Here is a 12,189-nt window from a genome sequence, read left to right as displayed (position 1 = left end):
TTTTAATTCTATCTTATCTTTTAATTTTCGAAAATACTAACCCCTTTTTCAAAATTATTTTCGAAATTCTCCCTCTCTTTTCTTATTCTATTTAATTATTTAATTACTAACACTTCTCTTCACCTCTCTCCATCCAAATATCCGAACCCACTCTTCTACATTCTTCCACTATTTTCATCTTCTACTAACACAAAGGAATCTCTATACTGTGACATAGAGGATTCCTCTTTCTTTTCTTGCTTTCTTCTCTTTCATATGAGCAGGAACAGGAAAAAAAGGCACTCTTGTTGAAGTTGATCCTGAACCTGAAAGGACTCTGAAGAGAAAATTAAGAGAAACTAAATTACAACAATCCAGAAATAACCTTTCAGAAATTTTCGAACAAGAGAAGGAGATGGCAGCCGAAAATAATAATAATGCAAGGAGAATGCTGGGTGACTTCACAAAGCCAACGTCCAAGTTTGATGGAAGAAGCATCTCCATTCCTGCCATTGGAGCCAACAACTTTGAGCTGAAACCTCAGCTAGTTGCCTTAATGCAACAAAACTGCAAGTTTTATGGACTTCCATCTGAAGATCCTTATCAGTTTTTAACTGAGTTCTTGCAGATCTGTGAGACTGTAAAGACGAATGGAGTTGATCCTAAAGTCTACAGACTCATGCTTTTCCCTTTTGCTGTAAGAGACAGAGCTAGAATATGGTTGGATTCACAACCCAAGGATAGCCTGGACTCCTGGGATAAGCTGGTCACTGCCTTCTTGGATAAATTTTTTCCTCCTCAAAAACTGAGCAAGCTGAGAGTGGATGTTCAAACCTTCAAACAAAAAGATGGTGAATCCCTCTATGAAGCTTGGGAAAGATACAAGCAGCTGACCAAAAGATGTCCATCTGACATGTTTTTAGAATGGACCATATTAGATATATTCTATTATGGTCTCTCTGAATTTTCGAAAATGTCATTGGACCATTCTGCAGGTGGATCTATTCACCTAAAGAAAACGCCTGAAGAGGCTCAAGAACTCATTGATATGGTTGCAAACAACCAATTCATGTACACTTCTGAGAGGAATGCCGTAAATAATGGGATACCTCAGAAGAAAGGAGTTCTTGAAATTGATGCTCTGAATGCCATATTGGCTCAGAACAAAGTGTTGACTCAACAGGTCAACATGATCTCTCAAAATCTGAATGGATGGCAACATGCATCCAACAGTACTAGAGAGGCAGCTTCTGAAGAAGCTTATGATCCTGAGAACCCTGCCATGGCAGAGGTTAATTACATGGGTGAACCTTATGGAAACACCTATAACTCATCATGGAGAAATCATCCAAATTTCTCATGGAAGGATCAACAAAAGCCTCAACAAGGCTTTAACAATGGTGGATGCAACAGGCTGAACAATAGCAAGCCATATCCATCACCTTCTCAGCAACAGACAGAGAATTCTGAACAAAATACCTCTAATTTAGCCAATCTAGTCTCTGATCTGTCAAAGGCCACTTTCAGTTTCATGAGTGAAACAAGATCCTCCATCAGAAATCTGGAGGCACAAGTGGGCCAGCTGAGTAAGAAAGTCATTGAAACTCCTCCCAGTATTCTCCCAAGCAATACAGAAGAGAATCCAAAAGGAGAGTGCAAAGCCATTGATATAGTCAATATGGCCGAATGCACAAGGGAGGAGGAGGACGAAAATCCTAGTGAGGAAGACCTCCTGGGACGTCCCTCAAGCAAGAAGGAGTTTCCTATTAAGGATCCAAAGGAATCTGAGGCTCACATAGAGACCATAGAGATTCCATTAAATCTCCTTCTGCCATTCATCAACTCTGAAGACTATTCTTCCTCTGAAGAGGATGAAGATGTGACTGGAGAGTAAGTTGCTCAATATTTAGGAGCTATCATGAAGCTGAATGCCAAGTTGTTTGGTAATGAGACTTGGGAAAGTGAACCTCCCTTGCTCATTAGTGAACTGGATACCTGGATTCAGCAAATTTTACCTCAAAAGAAACAAGATCCTGGCAAGTTTTTGATACCTTGTACCATAGGTACCATGACCTTTGCAAAAGCTCTGTGTGATCTGGGGTCAGGGATAAATCTTATGCCACTCTCTGTAATGGAGAAGTTGGGGATCATTGAGGTACAACCTGCCTTGTTCTCATTACAATTGGCAGACAAGTCATTGAGACAAGCTTATGGAATAGTAGAGGACGTGTTAGTAAAGGTTGAAGGCCTTTACATCCCTGCTGATTTCATAATCTTAGACACTAGGAAGGAAGAGGATGATTGCATCATCCTTGGAAGACCTTTCCTAGCCACAGCAGGAGCTGTGATAGATGTCAACAGAGATGAATTAGTCCTTCAATTGAATGGGGACTACCTTGTGTTTAAGGCACATGGCCATCCCTCTGTGACAGAAGAGAGTAAGCATGAAGAGCTTCTCTCAGTTCAAAGTCAAGAAGAGCCCACACAGTCAAACTCTAAGTTTGGTATTGTGAGACCACAACCAAACTCTAAGTTTGGTGTCAAGACCCCATATCCAAACTCTAAGTTTGGTGTTAGGACTATACAACATTGACCTGATCACCTTGTGGCTCATGAGAGCCACTGTCAAGCTATTGACATTAAAGAAGCGCTTGTTGGGAGGCAACCCAATTTTATTTATCTAATTTTTATTTTATTCTATATTATTGTTATTTTGTGTTTTATTAGGTACATGATCATGAGGAGTCACGAAAAAAATCATAAAAATTAAAAACAGAATAAAAAAACAGCAGAAAAAATTCGCACCCTGGAGGAAGCACAGGCTGGCGTTCAACGCCAGTAAGATGCATCTGGCCGGCGTTCAACATCAGAACAGAGCATCATTCTGGCGCTGAACGCCAGAAACAAGCAACATTCTGGCGCTGAACGCCAGGAATGTGCCCAGAGAAGAAAAGCTGGCGCTGAACGCCAGTAACAAGCATGAAACTGGCGTTCAACGCCAGAAACATGCTTTACATGGGCGTTGAACGCCCAGAATGTGCACCACACAGCGTTTAAACGCCAGAATGGTGTGCAAAGGCAATTTACATGCCTACTTGGTGCAGGGATGGAATTCCTTGACACCTCAGGACCTGTGGACCCCACAGGATCACCTCAGGATCTGTGGACCCCACAGGATCCCCACCTACCATATTCCCACCTTACCTCCTAATCCTAGTTTTTGTGATTACTCTTCCCCATGTCACACTTCCCAACACTCTTCACCAATCACCTCAATTCCTCTTCCCAATTACCCCCTTCACCACTCACATCCATCCACTCTTCCCCATAAACCCCACCTACCTTCAAAAATTCAAAACCATTTTCCCACCCATTCCCACCCAAAATGGCCAAACATACACTCCCCCCTCTCCCTATAAATACCCTTCCATTCTCCTTCATTTTCACACAACACAAACCCCTCTTCTCCCACTTAGCCGAACCTACCTCTCTCCATCTCTACCATATTTTCTTCTTCTTCTTCTCTTCTTTCTTCTCTTGCTCGAGGGCGAGCAATATTTAAGTTTGGTGTGGTAAAAGCATAAGCTTTTTGTTTTTCCATTACCATCAATGGCACCTAAGGCCGGAATATCCTCTAGAAAAGGAAAAGGGAAGACAAAAGCTTCCACCTCCGAGTCATGGGAGATGGAAATATTCATCTCCAAGAGCCATCAAGACCACTTCTATGATGTTGTGGCAAAGAAGAAGGTGATCCCTGAGGTCCCTTTCAAGCTCAAGAAAAATGAGTATCCGGAGATCCGACATGAAATCCGAAGAAGAGGTTGGGAAGTCCTAACCAACCCCATGCAACAAGTCGGAATCTTAATGGTTCAAGAGTTCTATGCCAATGCATGGATCACTAGGAACCATGATCAAAGTATGAACCCGAGTCCAAAGAATTATCTCACAATGGTTCGGGGGAAATACTTAGATTTTAATCCGGAAAATGTGAGGTTGGCATTTGATGAGCGGATAATTTGTACGCTTTTTGGCATTGTTTTTAGTATGTTTTTAGTAGTTTTAGTTGAGTTTTTAGTATATTTCTATTAGTTTTTAGTTAAAATTCACTTTTCTGGACTTTACTATGAGTTTGTGTGTTTTTCTGTGATTTCAGGTATTTTCTGGCTGAAATTGAGGGATCTGAGCAAAAATCTGATTCAGAGACTGAAAAGGACTGCAGATGCTGTTGGATTCTGACCTCCCTGCACTCGAAGTGGATTTTCTGGAGCTACAAAAGTCCAATTGGCGCGCTCTCAACGGCGTTGGAAAGTAGACATTCTGGGCTTTCCAGCAATATATGATAGTCCATACTTTGCTCAAGATTTGATGGCCCAAACCGGTGTTCAAAGTCACCCACAGAATTTCCAGCGTTAAACGCCGGAACTGGCACCAAAATGGGAGTTAAACGCCCAAACTGGCACCAAAGCTGGCGTTTAACTCCAAGAAGAGTCTCTACACGAAAATGCTTCATTGCTCAGCCCAAGCACACACCAAGTGGGCCCGGAAGTGGATTTTTATGTCATTTACTCATCTTTGTACACCTTAGGCTACTAGTTTCCTATAAGTAGGATCTTTTACTATTGTATTTTCATCTTTCAATCTTAGGATCTTTTGATCATGTTTTTATGATTGAACCCTCTTTGGGAGGCTGGCCATTCGGCCATGCCTAGACCTTGTTCTTATGTATTTTCAACGGTGGAGTTTCTACACACCATAGATTAAGGTGTGGAGCTCTGCTGTACCTCGAGTATTAATGCAATTACTATTGTTCTTCTATTCAATTCCGCTTGATCTTTGTCCAAGATATCACTTGTTCTTCAACTTGATGAATGTGATGATCCGTGACACTCATCATCATTCTCACTTATGAACAAAGTGACTGACAACCACTTCTGTTCTACAAGCAACAAGGCTCTAGTGAATATCTCTTTGATTCCTGATACACGATGCATGGTTGATCGCCTGACAACCGAGTGCTCGCCTGACAACCGAGCCAACCATTCCGTGAGATCAGAATCTTCGTGGTATAGGCAAGAACTGATGGCGGCATTCAAGAGAATCCGGAAGGTCTAACCTTGTCTGTGGTATTCTGAGTAGGATTCAATGATTGAATGACTGTGACGTGCTTCAAACTCCTAGCAGGCGGGGCGTTAGTGACAGACGCAAAAGGATCAGTGGATTCTATTCCGGCCTGACCGAGAACCGACAGATGATTAGCCATGCTGTGACAGAGCATAGGAACGTTTTCACTGAGAGGATGGGAGGTAGCCACTGACAACGGCGAAACCCTTGCATAAGCTTGCCATGGAAAGGAGTAAGAAGGATTAGATGAAGACAGTAGGAAAGCAGAAAGACGGAAGGGACAAGCATCTTCATACGCTTATCTGAAGCTCTCACCAATGATATACATAAGTATCTCTATCTTTATCTTTATGTTTTATTCATCATCTATACCCATTTGAGTCTGCCTGACTAAGATTTACAAGGTGACCATAGCTTGCTTCATACCAACAATCTCCGTGGGATCGACCCTTACTCGCGTAAGGTTTATTACTTGGACGATCCAGTGCACTTGCTGGTTAGTTGTGCGAAGTTGTAGTGATCACGATTTCGTGCACCAAATTTTTGGCGCCGTTGCCGGGGATTGTTATGAGTATGGACAACTGACGGTTCATCTTGTTGCTTAGATTAGGTATTTTTATTCAGAATTCTTAAGAATAAATTCTAGTGTTTCATGATGATCTGTTGAAGTCTGGCTGGCTGAGAAGCCATGTCTAATCTTATTGGACCGAGGTTTCAACTGATCATCACAATAGCTTGTTGATTTCTATCAATCTTGCTATTGGAGCAATGATCTGCTAAGGCTTGGCTGGCCATTGGCCATGTCTAGTGTTTTGGACCGAAGCTTTCTTTGAAAGCTTGGCTGGCTGTGAAGCCATGTCTAATTCCTGGACCGGAGTCTTAGACTAGCATTGCAATGATTCCTGGAATCCAAATTGAGAATTCTGAAACCTTTATTTTCTATTTCCATATAATTTTCGAAAAAAGCACAAAAAAATTATAAAAATCATAAAAACCAAAAATATTTTATGTTTCTTGTTTGAGTCTAGTGTCTAATTTTAAGTTTAGTGTCTTGCATGCCTTGTTTATTTGATCTTGGTTCTATTTTCAAGTCAATAGTACAGGGAACTGAAGATTCAAAACATGCAGCAGAGGAATTACACAGAAAAAGCTGGGCGTTCAAAACGCCCAGTGAAGAAGGACAGACTGGCGTTTAAACGCCAGCCAGGGTACCTGGTTGGGCGTTTAACGCCCAAAACGGTAGCATTTTGGGCGTTAAACGCCAGAATGGATACCATTCTGGGCGTTTAACGCCAGGATGGCACAAGGGGGAGGATTTTGTTTTCAAAATCAATTTTTTTCAAGTTTTCAAAGTTTTTCAAAATCAAATCTTTTTCAAATCATATCTTTTCAATCAAATGTTTTCAAAATCAATTTCTTTCCTTTTTCAAAGATACTTACTAACAATTAATGATTTGATTGAACATTTTAAGTATGTTGCCTTTTCTGTTGAGAGAGGTTTAATGTTTGAATCATATCTTTTCTTGTTAGGCAAGTCATTAATTTTTAAAAATCAAATCTTTTTTAAAAATTGTTTTCAAATCATATCTTTTCAATCATATCTTTTTAAAACCATAACTTTTCAATCATATCTTTTTTATCACATCTTTTCCAAAACAGTTTTTAATCATATCTTTTTTATTTCTAATTTCAAAATCTTTTTCAAAAAATTACTTGATTTCTTTTCCACTCTTGATTTTCGAAAATCAATTAGAGTTTTGCAAAAATATTTTCAAAATATTTCACTTGATTTTCGAAAATTTCTTCCTCTCTTCCCACATCCTTCTATTTATGGAGTACCACTCCTTCTCAATGCACAATTTGAACTCTATTTGACTAAGTTCGAATTCTTCTACCTGTTCCTTCTAATTTTCTTTTCCTCTGACACCTCAAGGAATCTCTATACTGTGACATAGAGGATTCCATATTTTCTTGTTCTCTTCTCTTTCATATGAGCAGGAACAAAGACAAAGGCATTCTTGTTGAAGCTGACCCTGAACCTGAAAGGACCTTGAAGCGAAAGCTAAGAGAAGCCAAGGCACAACTCTCTGTAGAGGACCTAACAGAAATCTTCAAAGAAGAAGAACCCATGGCAGCCGAACACAACAACAATGCAAGGAAGGTGCTAGGTGACTTTACTGCACCTACTCCCGACTTCTATGGGAGAAGCATCTCTATCCCTGCCATTGGAGCAAACAAACTTTGAGCTTAAGCCTCAATTAGTTTCTCTAATGCAACAGAATTGCAAGTTCCATGGACTTCCATTGGAAGATCCTCATCAGTTCTTAGCTGAATTCTTGCAAATCTGTGACACTGTCAAGACTAATGGGGTTGACCCTGAGGTCTACAGACTTATGCTATTCCCTTTTGCTGTAAGAGACAGAGCTAGGATATGGTTGGACTCACAACCTAAAGAAAGCCTGGACTCATGGGAAAAGCTAGTCAATGCCTTCTTGGCAAAGTTCTTTCCACCTCAAAAATTGAGTAAGCTTAGAGTGGAAGTCCAAACCTTCAGACAGAAGGATGGAGAATCCCTCTATGAAGCTTGGGAAAGATACAAACAATTGATCAGAAAGTGTCCATCTGACATGCTTTCTGAATGGAGCATCATAGGTATTTTCTATGATGGTCTCTCTGAACTATCCAAGATGTCTCTGGATAGCTCTGCTGGAGGATCTCTTCACCTGAAGAAGATGCCTACAGAAGCTCAAGAACTAATTGAAATGGTTGCAAATAACCAATTCATGTACACTTCTGAAAGGAATCCTGTGAACAATGGGACAAGTCAGAAGAAAGGCGTTCTTGAGATTGATACTCTGAATGCCATTCTGGCTCAGAACAAGATATTAACTCAACAAGTCAATTTGATTTCTCAAAGTCTGTCTGGAATGCAAAATGCACCTGGCAGTACTAAGGATGCTTCATCTGAAGAAGAAGCTTATGATCCTGAGAACCCTTCAATAGAAGATGTGAATTACCTGGGAGAACCCTATGGAAACACCTATAATTCTTCATGGAGAAATCACCCAAATTTCTCATGGAAGAATCAAGAGAGACCTCAACAAGGTTTCAACAACAATAATGGTGGAAGAAATAGGTTTAGCAATGGCAAGCCTTTTCCATCATCTTCTCAGCAACAGACAGAGAATTCTAAGCAGAACCCCTCTGACTTAGCAACCATGGTCTCTGATCTAATCAAAACCACTCAAAGTTTCATGACTGAAACAAGGTCCTCCATTAGAAATTTGGAGGCACAAGTGGGACAGCTGAGCAAGAAAGTTACTGAACTCCCTCCTAGTACTCTCCCAAGCAATACAGAAGAAAATCCAAAAGGAGAGTGCAAGGCCATCAACATGGCCGAATTTGGAGAGGAAGGAGAGGAAGTGAACGCCACTGAGGAAGACCTCAGTGGGCGTGCACTGACCTCCACTGAGTTCCCCAATGAGGAACTATGGGAATCTGAGGCTCAAAATGAGACCATAGAGATTCCATTGGACTTACTTCTGCCTTTCATGAGCTCTGATGAGTATTCTTCCTCTGAAGAGGATGAGTATGTCATTGAAGAGCAAGTTGCTAAACACCTTGGAGCAATCATGAAGCTAAATGACAAGTTATTTGGAAATGAGACTTGGGAGGATGAACCTCCTTTGCTCACCAAAGAACTGGATGACTTGTCTAGGCAGAAATTACCTCAAAAGAGACAAGATCCTGGGAAGTTTTCCATACCTTGCACCATAGGCACCATGACCTTCAAGAAGGCTCTGTGTGACTTAGGGTCAAGTGTAAACCTCATGCCTCTCTCTGTAATGGAGAAGCTAGGGATCTGTGAGGTACAAGCTGCAAGAATCTCACTAGAGATGGCAGACAACTCAAGAAAACAAGCTTATGGACTTGTAGAGGATGTCTTGGTGAAAATTGAAGACCATTACATCCCTAGTGATTTCATAGTCCTAGAGACTGGGAAGTGCATGGATGAATCTATCATCCTTGGCAGACCCTTCCTAGCCACAGCAAAGGCTGTGATTGATGTTGATGGAGGAGAACTAATCATTCAAGTGAATGAAGAATCCTTTGTGTTTAAGGCTCAAGGATATCCCTCTGTCACCATGGAGAGGAAGCATGAAGAGCTTCTCTCAATTCAGAGTCAAACAGAGCCCCCACAGTCAAACTTTAAGTTTGGTGTTGGGAGGCCACAACCAAACTCTAAGTTTGGTGTTGAACCCCCACATTCAAACTCTAAGTTTGGTGTTGGGAAGTTCCAACATTGCTCTGAGCATCTGTGAGGCTCCATGAGAGCCCTCTGTCAAGCTACTGACATTAAAGAAGCGCTTGTTGGGAGGCAACCCAATATTATATTTTATCTATTTCCTTTTGTTATTTTATGTTTTTTTTGTAGGTTGATGATCATAAGAAGTCACAAAATCAATTGAAAAAGCAAAAACAGAATGAAAAACAGGAAGAAAAACAGCACACCTTGGAGGAGAACTTGCTGGCGTTTAAACGCCAGTGAGGTTAGCAGGTGGGCGTTTAACGCCCAGTCTGGCACCATTCTGGGCGTTTAACGCCAGAAAGGGGCACCAGACTGGCGTTAAACGCCAGAAAAGGGCAAGAACCTGGCGTTAAACGCCAGAAATGGGCACCAGCCCGGCGTTTAATGCCAGAAATGGCTCAAAACGTGATTTTGCATGCCATTTGGTGCAGGGATGACTTTTCCTTGACACCACAGGATCTGTGGACCCCACAGGATCCCCACCAACCCCACCACTCTCTCTCTTCTTCACCCATTCACCAATCACATCAATACCTCTTCCCCAAAAAAACCCCTCACCTATCAAATCCCATCTTTCTCTTCACCACTCACATCCATCCTTCATAAAACCCCACCTACCTCACCCTTCAAATTCAAACCACTTTCCCTCCCAAACCCACCCATACATGACCGAACCATGAGCCCCCCTCTCCTATATATACCCTTCTTCACCCCTTCATTTTCACACAACCTAAACACCACTTCTCCTCCTCTTTGGCCGAACACTAAGCCACTCCCTTCTTCCTCATTTCTTCTTCTTCTACTCTCTTCTTTCTTCTTTTGCTCGAGGACGAGCAAACCTTTTAAGTTTGGTGTGGTAAAAGCATTGCTTTTTGTTTTTCCATAACCATTTATGGCATCCAAGGCCGGAGAAACCTCTAGAAAGAGGAAAGGGAAGGCAAAAGCCTCCACCTCCGAGTCATGGGAGATGGAGAGATTCATCTCAAGGGTGCATCAAGACCACTTCTATGAAGTTGTGGCCTTGAAGAAGGTGATCCCCGAGGTCCATTTTTCACTCAAAAAGAGTGAATATCCGGAGATCCGACATGAGATCCGAAGAAGAGGTTGGGAAGTTCTTACCAACCCCATTCAACAAGTCGGAATCTTGATGGTTCAATAGTTCTATGCCAATGCATGGATCACCAAGAACCATGATCAAAGTGTGAACCCGGATCCAAAGAATTGGCTTACTATGGTTCGGGGGAAATACTTGGAGTTCAGTCCGGAAAATGTAAGGTTAGCATTCAACTTGCCCATGATGCAAGGATAGAGTGAGATGCCAAAACTGTTCAGAGGCAAAAAGCTAAAAGCCCCGCTCATCTAATTAATACTGATCTTCATAGATGTTTTTTGAGTTCATTGCATATTCTCTTCTTTTTATCTTATTCGATATTCAGTTGCTTGAGGACAAGCAACAATTTAAGTTTGGTGTTGTGATGAGCGGATAATTTGTACGCTTTTTGGCATTGTTTTTAGTATGTTTTTAGTAGTTTTAGTTGAATTTTTAGTATATTTCTGTTATTTTTTAGTTAAAATTCACTTTTCTGGACTTTACTATGAGTTTGTGTGTTTTTCTGTGATTTCAGGTATTTTCTGGCTGAAATTGAGGGATCTGAGCAAAAATCTGATTCAGAGACTGAAAAGGACTGCAGATGCTGTTGGATTCTGACCTCCCTGCACTCGAAGTGGATTTTCTGGAGCTACAGAAACCCAATTGGCGCGCTCTCAACGGCTTTGGAAAGTAGACATCCTGGGCTTTCCAGCAATATATGATAGTCCATACTTTGCCCAAGATTTGATGGCCCAAACCGGCGTTCAAAGTCACCCACAGAATTCCCAGCGTTAAACGCCGGAACTGGCACCAAAATGGGAGTTAAACGCCCAAACTGGCACCAAAGCTGGCGTTTAACTCCAAGAAGAGTCTCTACACGAAAATGCTTCATTTCTCAGCCCAATCACACACCAAGTGGGCCCGGAAGTGGATTTTTATGTCATTTACTCATCTTTGTACACCTTAGGCTACTAGTTTCCTATAAGTAGGACCTTTTACTATTGTATTTTCATCTTTCAATCTTAGGATCTTTTGATCATGTTTTTATGATTGAACCCTCTTTGGGAGGCTGGCCATTCGGCCATGCCTAGACCTTGTTCTTATGTATTTTCAACGGTGGAGTTTCTACACACCATAGATTAAGGTGTGGAGCTCTGCTGTACCTCGAGTATTAATGCAATTACTATTGTTCTTCTATTCAATTCCGCTTGATCTTTGTCCAAGATATCACTTGTTCTTCAACTTGATGAATGTGATGATCCGTGACACTCATCATCATTCTCACTTATGAACAAAGTGACTGACAACCACTTCTGTTCTACAAGCAACAAGGCTCTAGTGAATATCTCTTTGATTCCTGATACACGATGCATGGTTGATCGCCTGACAACCGAGTGCTCGCCTGACAACCGAGCCAACCATTCCGTGAGATCAGAATCTTCGTGGTATAGGCAAGAACTGATGGCGGCATTCAAGAGAATCCGGAAGGTCTAACCTTGTCTGTGGTATTCTGAGTAGGATTCAATGATTGAATGACTGTGACGTGCTTCAAACTCCTAGCAGGCGGGGCGTTAGTGACAGACGCAAAAGGATCAGTGGATTCTATTCCGGCCTGACCGAGAACCAACAGATGATTAGCCATGCTGTGACAGAGCATAGGAACGTTTTCACTGAGAGGATGGGAGGTAGC

General features: G+C 41.6%; 1 non-coding gene across 1 annotated transcript; it reads right to left on the bottom strand.

Moving 5' to 3' along the window:
• Nucleotides 1-7,625: 7,625 nt before the first annotated feature.
• LOC130938519 (small nucleolar RNA R71) lies at nt 7,626-7,729 on the bottom strand. The gene has a single exon (XR_009069683.1). It is a non-coding gene; the product is annotated as a small nucleolar RNA R71 (small nucleolar RNA).
• Between the last annotated feature and the right edge of the window lie 4,460 nt (nt 7,730-12,189).

Source organism: Arachis stenosperma, chromosome 6, assembly GCF_014773155.1.
Source record: "Arachis stenosperma cultivar V10309 chromosome 6, arast.V10309.gnm1.PFL2, whole genome shotgun sequence".
NCBI classification, from domain to species: domain Eukaryota; kingdom Viridiplantae; phylum Streptophyta; class Magnoliopsida; order Fabales; family Fabaceae; genus Arachis; species Arachis stenosperma.
The sequence above is the reverse complement of the archived record's forward strand: the minus strand, read 5'-3'. Positions and strand labels throughout refer to the sequence as shown.